Below are 12,019 nucleotides of genomic sequence, written 5' to 3' on the forward strand. Positions count from 1 at the left end.
TTGTGTTGGTGGACATCATACCATTAGGTATGGGCGATCAAGTCCTTTTATAGTGTTTATACCCTCTCGACGATCTTTGTTTCTAATCCCAAGATTGTGCAGGTATGGTGTCACCTAGAACATTAAACATCGAACACCTACTGTGGACTGAATTTTTCAAATGAGACCGGTGGAACATGCGAACTTGCTGCTAACTGTATTCACGTGACTTTGCTCATTGATGTACGATTGAAGATGTTTCTTACTTCGTTGCACGGGAGCTCTATCATTGTCCCCTGGATTATGTAAGGGAACTAATCAGAGTTGTGATCCTGTGATGTTGAATTAAATAGTACACTATTTTAACACATCTCAGATTTTCTTACCCATCGTAAATTGGTAAATTGTTCATCCAGATGACCTCTCAGAGGTCTCCCTGGATAAGGCTGAGTGTGGATCAAAAACAGCTCCTCAAAACACGAGTGAGGCAGAGTGAGAAAGTATCGCTATTTCATAAAAGTGAGGGGTGAAACAGATCAGGCTCTGATCAGGAATCGCTCAGTGAGCCAAACATATTTTATTCAGAAATTACTAGATCAGAAATTTCTGATTTATTTAGTAAACAGAATGATTGTTTTAGCTGGTCAGAGCGAACCAGCATCCAATTGAAACAGTAGACCCTACCTGCCTAACCTGTTTGATTGTTTTTGAAGAAGTGACTAAATTGGTGGACAATCAAATATCTCTGGATGTTAGTTAAATGGACTTCCAGATGCCATTTGTTACAAGTTTCAAACATACCTCATCGGCGATCAAAGGTTGGGATCTCCAAGTCCCGACACGGGACAGCTGTCTTGTCTGGCATCTTTGCATATAAATTGCTGAAGATTGACATCAGAAACATGGACAGATATGTAGCTAATGCTGAGGTAAATTAATGTATAGGAACGGCTGGAGCACAGGTTTTATACCTGACCATGTTTTCTTTCCTTTAACAGTGAAATCTGCTAGATGAAAAAAATGTGCCTCATTTTCAATCCCCCGCCGGGAGTGTTAGATTAACATAGCTTTTATCTCTTTGAAATCATTATTCCACCACTTCGAATAGTTTCAGTTTTATTTTAGATTTCAATAAATTCCTTTCCTGGATTCGCTTTACTGAAACATTTTAGTAATTATGAACATACATTTCAGGCTGTGTTAACAATCTTTTCTTCCCACTGTTCACACAAAGACTCGTAGTCCAGCCCGGGATTCTCTCAACGATCTGAGCTGCTTCTGCCCATCTGAACTGAATTGGTTCCTCCATAACCTGAGGCGGAGATGATTAAATAGACAGTTAATTCATGAAAGCAAATTTACACAACCACGTGTACCGTTTCGAGCAAAAGGCGCTTATATATCTTCCTTACGAAATTCTAATGAGCTACAGGGGAACAGCAGAAGGGGATCACACTGATTTGACCAGATTCGACTGAATGATCTGAGCGGAGCTGTAAGAACTACATTCACGGACAGCTAGCTGCACATTCGACATACAGAGGCATGATGGTATTCTCAGCGGAGGAGCAATCCATGTCAGAGAATTAAATCCTTCCTGATTCTGGAATAGAAATTCAATTAAATAATTCATCTGGAATATAAAGATATGCTCAGTAATGTTGTTTTAAAAATAAATTTGGAGGACCGCAATCCTTTTTTTTTACCAAATAAGGGTCAATTTAGCGTGGCCAATTCACCTACCCTGCCCATATTTGTGTTGTGGGGTGAAACCCATACAAACACGAAGACAATGTCTCAATTACACAGAGACAGTAATCCGAGCCCTGAGCGGTTTGAGGCAGCAGTGCTAGCCACTGCGCCACTGTGTCGCCCCTTCGCCTCGGTAATTATAACTGAAACCATCATCGATCGACACAGAATATATTAGTTTCACAATGTCCTTTATGGAAGAAAAGCTGCCAACATTATCCAGTCTGACTTATAAGTGACTCCAGAGCCAATTACATGGTTAGCTCTGAGCTGTCGTCGGAAATAAACCAGCAATCTGCTCAGTTACAGAAACTACAAATATCAACAATAGGAGATGAACGATCTGCCATCGGCAAAAAACCCTCTGGAATTGATAGCTCCACGCCACGCTCAATCGGCTCTGTGAACTCCTGCTTACTCGGATCTGGGGAATTGTGCTAAATGTTGGACAGCTGTCGTGAATGATAGTGAGAAAGGCTGGCAGGGTTAAACTCATCAAATCATGTATTGCAACCAATCTCAGTCGCTACCATGAACATCCTGGGAATTTCCTGCTTCATCTGTAGGCCAGAGCCAATAGGTATAGCTGCACATTTCAACTCGGTGTCGGTGTCCTGATCATAGAATCGGTTCCCCATGAAGTCGAGTTATCCCAGGAATAACGAGGGTAATGTGTCCTCCATATAATTCTCACTTGCCATCCTTTCTCAGCGACTGAATCAATCAGAACTCCTCCACTTTGAGCATCACCAAATAAGGAGTGAGGATGGCAAGGATACAGAATGCATCTATCCTGGATGGAGGAGCTAAATTACCATTAACAATGACTCCATTCCAATATCCAATCTGATTCATTACCTCTGCAAGAGTATAGTCTCTATCAGTAGCGAGATGATGGGAATTATTGTTGACAGTGCCACCAAGCAGCGTCTTTACAACAACCATCTCTTCTTCGGTGAACATTCGCTAAGAAATATGGTTGTCCACCGAATAAACTCCACATTAGTCGTCATGGGTTCGTGGGTCCTTGGGTGGCTGATGAGCCACACCACTGACAGCACTGGCATCAAAGGTATTTCTTTCGACGGCTCCTTTTCCAGAGCTCCTATTATCGACGGGTGGTTGAAGAAGTATGTCCGTTCATTCAGGAGACTCGCCCATTTATTTACCAGACATTGCCATGTCTTGCGGGTGTCTTCGAATCGCTTCCTTTCTCATCCTCGTTTTTTGGGTGCCATATTTCAGCTGAACGAACCCAATTTGGATCTGGCATCATACCTACGTGGCCAGCTCAGTTGGTATGGGATGATCATGACCTCGGTGCTGGGGCTTTTGGCTCCTTCAACGATGTTGATGGTAGTATGCCTGTCCTCCCAGCTGATGCGATGAATCGGTCTCCAACTGTACACAGTTGATTCTGAACAGTCTTCTGAAATGGCCAGCTGCACAGCTAGAGAAACTTGAAAGATCAGTAAAAAGCGGTTAACCATCTTCCATCGGCCAAACGCTGGAATTGACAACTTCACACTACATCCAATCGGTTCTGTAAACTCATGCATAATCAGATCTGTGGAATTGTGAAAAATGTGATAGACGTCTGTCGTGTAGATAGCCAACAGACTGCAGCGTCATACTGACCAAACATACATTATAAGCAATGGTCTCAGACGCCACAATGACAATTCCTGGATATGTTTTGCCCCATTAGTGGGACAGACCGATCCCGGATGGATGCATAGTTCAACTGTGATTCCGAAACATTGTCCCAGCAGCCCATATAGTCGAATTAGTCAGTACTCCTCCACTTTGAACATCACTTCTAAAATGGGGCGAGGATGGCAAGAATACAGAATGTATCCTGGATGGGGGACTTCAATTACCATTAAAAATGGATCCACAGCACCGCCCAAAGCAATTCGAATAATTACCACCCAAGGAGGCCAGTGTCCATCAGTCATACGATGATGGAAGGTATTGTTGACAGTACCAGAAAGCTGCATATTTGCACCAACAACCTGCAAATGGATCGGTAGTTTGGTTTCTTCCAGTTCCTATTGCATTATAACCTCCATAGAGTCTTGGTCTACTCATAGTCAAAGAGTCTGTATTCAGGTAGTGAGGTGAGAATCAGTGCCCTTCACATCAAGAACATTTTTGACCGATTGTGCGGATCAAGGATCCCTCCGCGAAATTGAATCCAATAGGAATTGGGCAAGATTTTACACTGATTGTAGTGATACCTAGCACTGCAGGGGCGGTTGTGGATGTTTGAGCCTCATTGTTTAAGGCCTCCGATGGAGCTGCATGAATCTATTGGGATATGTGTCCTTCACAACCTTCTTCAGATGCTTTAGAGATGCTCCCCCCCCCCCCCTCTATCATACGAACTTAGGCTGAACTTTTCACTGATGATTACATTATGTTCAGTATCATTCGCAATTCCTCAGAGACGGAAGCGCTCTGTGACATACTCAGCAGCACCAGGACAATATGCAGGCTTGCGCTGATATGTGACAAAGACGATTCATGGTAGACAGGGGTCAGATGTAAAAAAAAAAGTGTATCTAAACATCTCCCATTAACACTCAATGGCCTGAAAATCGTGGAATTCCCCAAAATACGAATCAAAAGAGTCACCATTGAATAAAAACCTAACAGGACCAGCTCGATAAGTTCTGTGACAACAGCAGCTGGTCAGATACGGGGAAATATGAGACGAGTAGCTCTCCACCTGACTCCTCAAAGCCTGGCGTCGATCTGCAAAGCACAATTATGTACTGTGATGGAACAGTACCCACTTGTCTGTGGGGGCAGCTGCAGCATACCCAAGAACTGAGCAGCCCTATGAATTGGTATGCGATCCCATCTTTCCCATCTTATGTTACCTCTATTAACTGAAAGGACAAGAGCAGCAAAGGCAATGTAATACCACCACATAAAAACTCTTCTCTCGGCCACACAAGATCCTTACGTAGAACCATAATGCTGTCACTTCATTGTCACTGGATCTCACTCCTGGAACTCCCTTCCTCACAAGAGTAGTGTAGCTATACCAGAAGGACTTCAGTTTATCTTTTAATATGGCGGCATACCCGCACGTTCTAAAAATAATTAGCGAGGGGCAACACATACCGGCCTTGCCAGTGACTCCCGAAGGAGCTAACAAATAAGCCCAGAACTCCTATTGCATCCTGCAATGCTGATTTGACATCCAACGAATGTTCAGTTCTCCTTCATATCAGCGGAGACCAACATTAGACGGAGAGTAAATACGGCGTTTCATTGATCCATTGGATGTCCAGCCAGGGTATTATGTGAGCATATGTCTATGTAAATCAATAGGACGGGAATACCGCAAGCGGAATAAACAGACAGCAGATGCAACTTGTCACCGGATTCGTGAAGGACATCAGTATAATATGTAGTTCGTATGATTTATGAAGACAAACTATTGCCCACAGACTATCGATTTACAATAATTCAAAATTGAATATTAACACATGTATGGCAGCACGGCAGAACGGTGGTTAGCACTGTGGATTCACAGCGCCAGGGTCCCAGGTTCGGTTCCCGGCTGGGTTACTGTCAGTGCGGAGTCTGCCCGTTCACCCTGTGTCTGCGTGGGTTTCCTCCGGATGCTCCGGTTTCCACCCACATGTTCCGAAAGACGTGCTGTTAGGTAATTTGGACATTCTGAATTCTCCCTCTGTGTACCCGAACAGGAGCCGAAATATGGCGACGAGGGGGTTTTCACGGTAACATTATTGCATTGTCAGCCTACGTGTGGCAGTAAAGATTATAAAAATGTAAGTACTCACTGAATCAACTCTACGTTTTTGCAGCTCATTATGAGGTGTCGCAAACCGGGAACACAATGGTCAGTGAATTTATTTCCGTCCAGGTACAGCATCGTTAAAGATTGGTTCACACTGAATGCCGACCTTAGATCCTCAATGCAAGCAGCTGTCAGATTGTTGTCCTGCAAACTGACAAGAATTATTTATAATCAGAATTTAATACCGCTGGAAAAAGCAAAAAAATAACACAATACTGATCAGAAGAACGTGAAAACACGCGGACTAAAGCGCGGCAGCTGTTTATCTCATTTAGCTAGATACGTAATTATCTATCTTGACTCCAATAATCATCCGATCGTCAACCCCATGATACTCTCTCCTATCCACAATATAACAACCGCTATTTTTGCATAGTCAAGTTGCTCCCATCTCATCAGCGTTTGTCGTTGGAGATTCCACATTTGCCGTGTGCTGGTGTGAATACATGAATAAACGGCTAATCTCTATCTTTGCAATTATGTTCTTTTGTTCGAGACTTCACTCACCGGGTGAAATCATTTTTTTTCAAACCGATCTAACCTCGAATACCTTTCCGTCACATTAAACACCCCAGTTCGAGCAACCTTTCATAATCTTCTCCAACCAATGAAATAGAACCCAGTCGGTGCAAACTGTCAAGTTTAACTCTTTTTGTTAACGTTCTGATTTTTGTTTTTGCTGTAGCCCCTTCCAGTGCTAAGAATATTTTCTGTGCTTTGATCAACAGAAGGGTCCACCAGTTTCGGTCTACCGAAATACTGTACAGCCGTAGCGATAATGCCACACACAGTATTGCACTAAAAAAACACCCCAGAATGCGAATGAATGCAACCAAACAGCAGGATATTTGTTAGTCAGGTTAGTGTTTGAACGTTTCACTGACTTCATCCCGACAGTGTGTTAGGTTAAAATTGGGAATGGTACTCACTCCAATTTCTGCGTTTTACAGTCTTCATGTAACAGTGATACAGACAAAAGGTTGACTCCTGTATCTCCAATATGATTATGATTCAGCCTAACAACCAAGAAAAGAGTCACAAATAAAACCTGCTCGGTCACAAAATTATCTTTCACGTTTGCAGAAACATTTCTAATTGTTTAACTCTTGGCGCACAGACGGGTGGGTGGGGGAGATAAAACTAAGAAATATCTTGCTAAGTTCAATATGGAGCAATTGTTCAAATAATAATTGGGCACTGTGTGCAAGGAACATAGGTTTTGGACAACGTACATAAGAATTATTATATTCGAGGATTAACCGGCTGAGGGAATGTTAGAAACAAAATCAATCGCAACTATCAAGAGGAGAACTGGGTAAACCTCGCAATGGCTTTAAGTTAGATGAAGGATCTGGATCGGCGCAGGCTGGGAGGGCCGAAGGGCCTATTCCTGTGCTGTAATTTTCTTTGTTTTTTGTTCTTTCTTTGTATGGCGGAGAGGCGAGGGAGTGGTCCGAATTCAATGGACCTATGAAAGAGCGATTCAATTGATCGAATAAATTATTTATGTGCTGTGTAATTAAACGTTTAACGTAAAATTGAGAACCAGGTACCTGTTGCTGGGAGTCTCCTTTCCGGACGGCAGCGTAGCTCCGCCCACAGGTTTTCCGTAGCGTGCTGTGACTTCAATGGGAAATCCCACGGACAAACGTCGGGAGAAGGGAAACAAGCTGCCAGCAATCGGCCTCCCGCCGAGAAACAGCTGACTCGTGAACAGAAGAATCCCGCCCATGAATGAAATTATGCACAAGAGTGGAGTAGTGAGAAAAAGGGTCCGAGAATCTCATTCAAAAATATTAGCATATTGGTACCGTGATCTCGCCCCCCCCCCCTCCCCATCAGGAAATCTTGACCAGGCCGCTGGCGTCATTTGCTGCGAATCTGGACAGGTTTGAGGCAATCGTGCGTATCCTTCCGGCGGCGCAGAAGAAAGCATAGCTCCGGGAAGGATGGGTAGAGAGACATGCTCGGGTAGTGCACTGGCAAATCCACTGGCACAGCTTGAAACTTTTAAGTTGGCACTGTTAGGTGCCACTGCAGTGCCGACCTACAGCGGCAACCGGACAGTGTCTAACTGGAAGGCTCCATCTGGAAGTTTCCACCTGGCAGTGCCAACCTGAGGCAGGGAGCAGTGCCAGGGGCCGACCCTCGTGGGAGCCCCGTGGGTATGTGCATGCATGTGGCTGTCAGGCTGGAGAGTGGATATCGAGGGGGGAAAGTGGGAGACAACGGCGATGCATGTAGGGCCGGGTGTGGGAGCAGGAATTGTGTCTATGGCGCTGAATGTCTGATAGAGTGTCGAGCCCCTCATACGTCCGTGATGCGGTTGAATTCATGGGCTGCGGTTGAATTATCTAACTCCAAAATGGGTCAAGAATTGAGAATATTTACTTCCTGAAATGCTGCAATGTGTGTTGGAGGTGACTTCTCCACACACCAGTTGAGTAAATCAAAATCCAATGAGGCAAGGGGCCTCTTTTTGCTACCGCTTCCAGACATAGGAGCAGAATTAGGCGACTCGGTCATTTTGAGTGCTCCGCCATTCAATCATGGCTAATATTTTTCTCATCCCCATTCTTCTGCCTTCTCCCCATAACCCCTGATCTCCTTATGAATTAGGGACCTATCTATCTCTGTCTTAAAGACACTCAGTGATTTGGCCTCCACAGCCTCCTGCGGCAAAGAGTTCCACAGATTCACCACCCTCTGGCTGAACTAAATCCTCCTGATCTCTGTTTCAAAGGATCGTCCCTTTAGTCTGAGATTGTGTCCTCTGGTTCCAGTTTTTCCAACTAGTGACAATAATAATAATAGCTTATTGACACAGGTAGGCTTCAATGAAGCTACTGTGAAAAGCCCCTAGTCGCCACATTCTGGCGCCTGTCCGGGGAGGCCGGTACGTGAATTGAACGCACGCTGCTGCCTTGTTCTGCATTACAAGCCAGCTATTTAGCCCACTGTGCTAAACCAACCCTTGGACTGACTAGTGGACACATCTTCCCAATGCGCAGTCTTTCCAGGTCTCGCAGTATCCTGTAAGTTTCAATAAGATCCCCTGCATCCTTCTGAACTTCAACGAGTGCAGAGCCAGAGTCATCAACGGTCCTCATTCGACAAGCTCTTCATACCAGGGATAATTCTTGTGAACATTCTTTATACCCATTCCAAGGCCAGCACATCCTTCCTTAGATACGGGGCCCAAAGCTGCTCACAAAGCTTCAAATGGAGTCTGACCAGAACCTTATACAGACTCAGACGACAACCCCTGCTTTTGTATACAATCTCTCTCGACATGAATGCCAACACTACATTTGCGATCCTAACCACCTGCAGAACCTAAACGTTAACCTGAAGAGAATCATGAGCAAGGACAAAGGTCTTTGTGCTTCTGATTTCCTAAGAATGTCCCCATTTAGAAAATAGTCTAGGCCCCATTCCTCCTTCCAAAGTGCATAACCTCACACTTTTCCACATTGTCTTGCACGTGCCACTTCATTGCCCACTCTCCTAGCCCTCCAAGTCCTACTGCAGCCCCCCTGCCATTTAGTAGTACCCGTCCCTCTACAGATCATTGTATCATGTGCAAACCTGGGAACAATGCCTTCACTTCCTCCTTCCAGATCGGTTGTGTTCCAAGCACCGACGCCTGAGGCACACCACTGGTCAGAGTTTGCCATCCTGAAACAGACCATTTATGCCCACTTACACCGACATTGGTAAATACCTCAGAACTTTGCATTTGTGGACTGCGGGCGCCAAACGCTTGACCCCCCCTTCCTCCTGAATGTAGCATTTCTCCAAATTCAGCTCCTCCATAGTTTCACAGAGTTGGAGCACGTGTGACAGCACAGCACAGTCCAGTGGGTTCAATCTCAGTGCGCTCTGCGGATTGGAGTCCCCAAAGGTCAGCCGCTCCACCGACCCGACGGTCTTCCGGACCAAAGCTGTGTTCTGAGACTCAGATAGGTAATGAAAAATGTTGAGCAGCTGCCGCTTTCCGGCGTTCCTGTCCATGTTTTTAATCTCTGCCTGAACGTTGACCTGTAACCAGTCTATTACCTGACAGGTTGTGTGGTGCGATAGCGGGCCCAGGATCTCTTCAAGCTGCCGGGATGAAGTGGACGCTGAAAGCCCCACCACAAAACGAATGAAGATCTCAAAGCGACCATCGTCCTTTTTAAAAGCCCAGGGAAGCAGCTCCAACATATTTTTGTGCTTCGGGCTCAAGTAATGAGCGAGAGCGGCCAAGAACTCTTGGATGGTCAGGTGGAGAAATGTGTACACAACGTTTTTTGCTGCATCATCTCTTTCTAGGATTTCCATCATAAATCCAGAAATGAACTTGGAAGGTTCCAGCTGATGCTGACCGAAGTGGTCCTCGTTGAAAACAATGACTCTCTTTGAAACGCACTCATATGCCAACTCCCCGAGACGGAGTAAGACCATCCGCTGGTCCGCAACATCTCGCCGATGGTTTTTCAACAGGTTGTAAACGTAGTTGAGTGATGGTTTTGGGGAGAGGTTGCTTGCCCCCTGGTTGAGTGAAGAGTGGGCCTAAGGTGGAGCACATGATCCAGCAGTAGGAGGGATTGTAGCACATGGTGTACAGGATGTCATTCTCCTCCACGTATTTAAATACTTTGTTGGCGACTTCCTCATTCCCAAAAAACCCTCTGAAATAATCTTTCCTTTCATCAGCCAGAAAGCCAAGGATCTCAGCCCAGAGGTTGATATTGACCTTTTCCAATGATCCCAATGCGGTTGGCCGACTTGTGACCAGCACAGAACAACCTTTTAGCAGCTGTTGTTGGACCAGACAGCGGACAATCTCGGACACTTCGCATCTACAGTCGGGACGGGTACAGACATTCCCAGAGGCTGCGCGACCTGTGAATTCAATCGTGCGTTGGAACTCATCCAACCCATCAAACACCAAGAGCAAATGTTCCGGCCTCATCCATATATCTCCAATTGCATTTTCCAAATAAGGATAGGTATCCAGTACTAATTCGTCCAAGGAACGTCTCCCGTTTATTGCATTCAGGTTTCGAAACGTGAAATGAAAGACGAATTGAAACTGAGGATAGATGTACCCTGCGGCCCATTCGTGCACTATCCTCTGCACCATGGTTGTCTTGCCGATGCCGACCACCCCGCTAACTAACGAGGTCCCGCACAGGCTGTTGTGGCCGAAACTACTCCTAAATAATTGTTTGATACGGATTTTCTCAAGATCGCTGGCGATGTACTTCTGCTGCCATTGCTCGTGGTCTTTGCCTCTGGACAGAAGTCCATTTCCACCAATCTCCGTTCACGAAGAGAGGAAATGATGATAAGTTCAGTGTATCGATCAGCCGTTGGTTTGTCCTTTCCTCTGACGGTGTATTTTCTCACATTCTCGGTTTTGGCGAGGAGATGGTCCTTGTGTTCCTTTTGGATGCCTTTAATTGGAATATTCAGAATGATATTAGAGTTGTTCCTATATTGTTATTGCATGACATAGAAATTGCAGGGGAGATTTCCGGGTGTGGCGATGACCAGCTAAGTCGCACGTTTCGGCACCTCCCGTTTTAACGGACTTTTGGGCTCTTATCGGGAGCCCCAACGGTAATTTTCGAAGGCTAAACCCACTGTGAGGCGACATAGAAGGGAGTCCCCCCCGGATGTGAATGGACAGAAGAGATAATAGTGGCCAGATTGCGGAGGATCCTCTGGAGCAGCGGCAAAGAAGGGAAGTGAGAAGCAAGGTGGCGGTGGAGGGAGGCCAGTTGGTATGGGGCCTGGAACAGCAGGAGATCCTCCGGCGATGTGTGGAGGAGCTCAAGAAGGAGGTGCTGGCACCGATGCTGCAGGCGATTGAGGGGTTAAAGGAGGCGCAGAAGACCCAAGAGATGGAGCTCCGTGGAGTGAAGGCAAAAGCTGCCCAAAATGAGGACGAGATACAGGGCTTGGTGGTGAAGACGGAGACGCACGAGGCACTGCATAAGAGGTGTATGGAGAGACTGGAAGCCCTGGAAAATAGCTCGAGGAGGAAGAACTTAAGAATCTTGGGTCTTCCCAAAAGGGCAGAGGGAGCCGACGTTGGGGCATATGTGAGCACGCTGCTTCATACCTTAATGGGAGCTGAGGCCCCGACGGGCCCCCTGGAAGTGGAGGGAGTGTATCGAGTCCTCGTGAGAAGACCAAAGGCAGGAGAAATACCTTGAGCAATAGTGGTGAGGTTCCACCGCTACAAGGACAGGGAGATGGTCCTGAGATGGGCAAAAAAGACACGGAGCAGCAGGTGGGAGAACGCGGTGATCCGCGTGTATCAGGATTGGAGTGCGGAGGTGGCGAGAAGGAGGGCGAGTTTCAATCGGGCCAAGGCGGTGCTCCACAAGAGGAAAGTGAAGTTCGGAATGTTGCAGCCGGCAAGACTGTGGGTTACATACCAGGGTAAACACCACTACTTCG

General features: G+C 46.0%; 1 pseudogene; it reads right to left on the minus strand.

Moving 5' to 3' along the window:
- Positions 1-1,078: 1,078 nt before the first annotated feature.
- The window catches only part of LOC140411363 (NACHT, LRR and PYD domains-containing protein 12-like), a 43,236-nt pseudogene continuing 32,295 nt past the window's right edge, over positions 1,079-12,019 (minus strand).

Source organism: Scyliorhinus torazame, chromosome 4 (genome assembly GCF_047496885.1).
Source record: "Scyliorhinus torazame isolate Kashiwa2021f chromosome 4, sScyTor2.1, whole genome shotgun sequence".
Taxonomy (NCBI): Eukaryota; Metazoa; Chordata; class Chondrichthyes; order Carcharhiniformes; family Scyliorhinidae; genus Scyliorhinus; species Scyliorhinus torazame.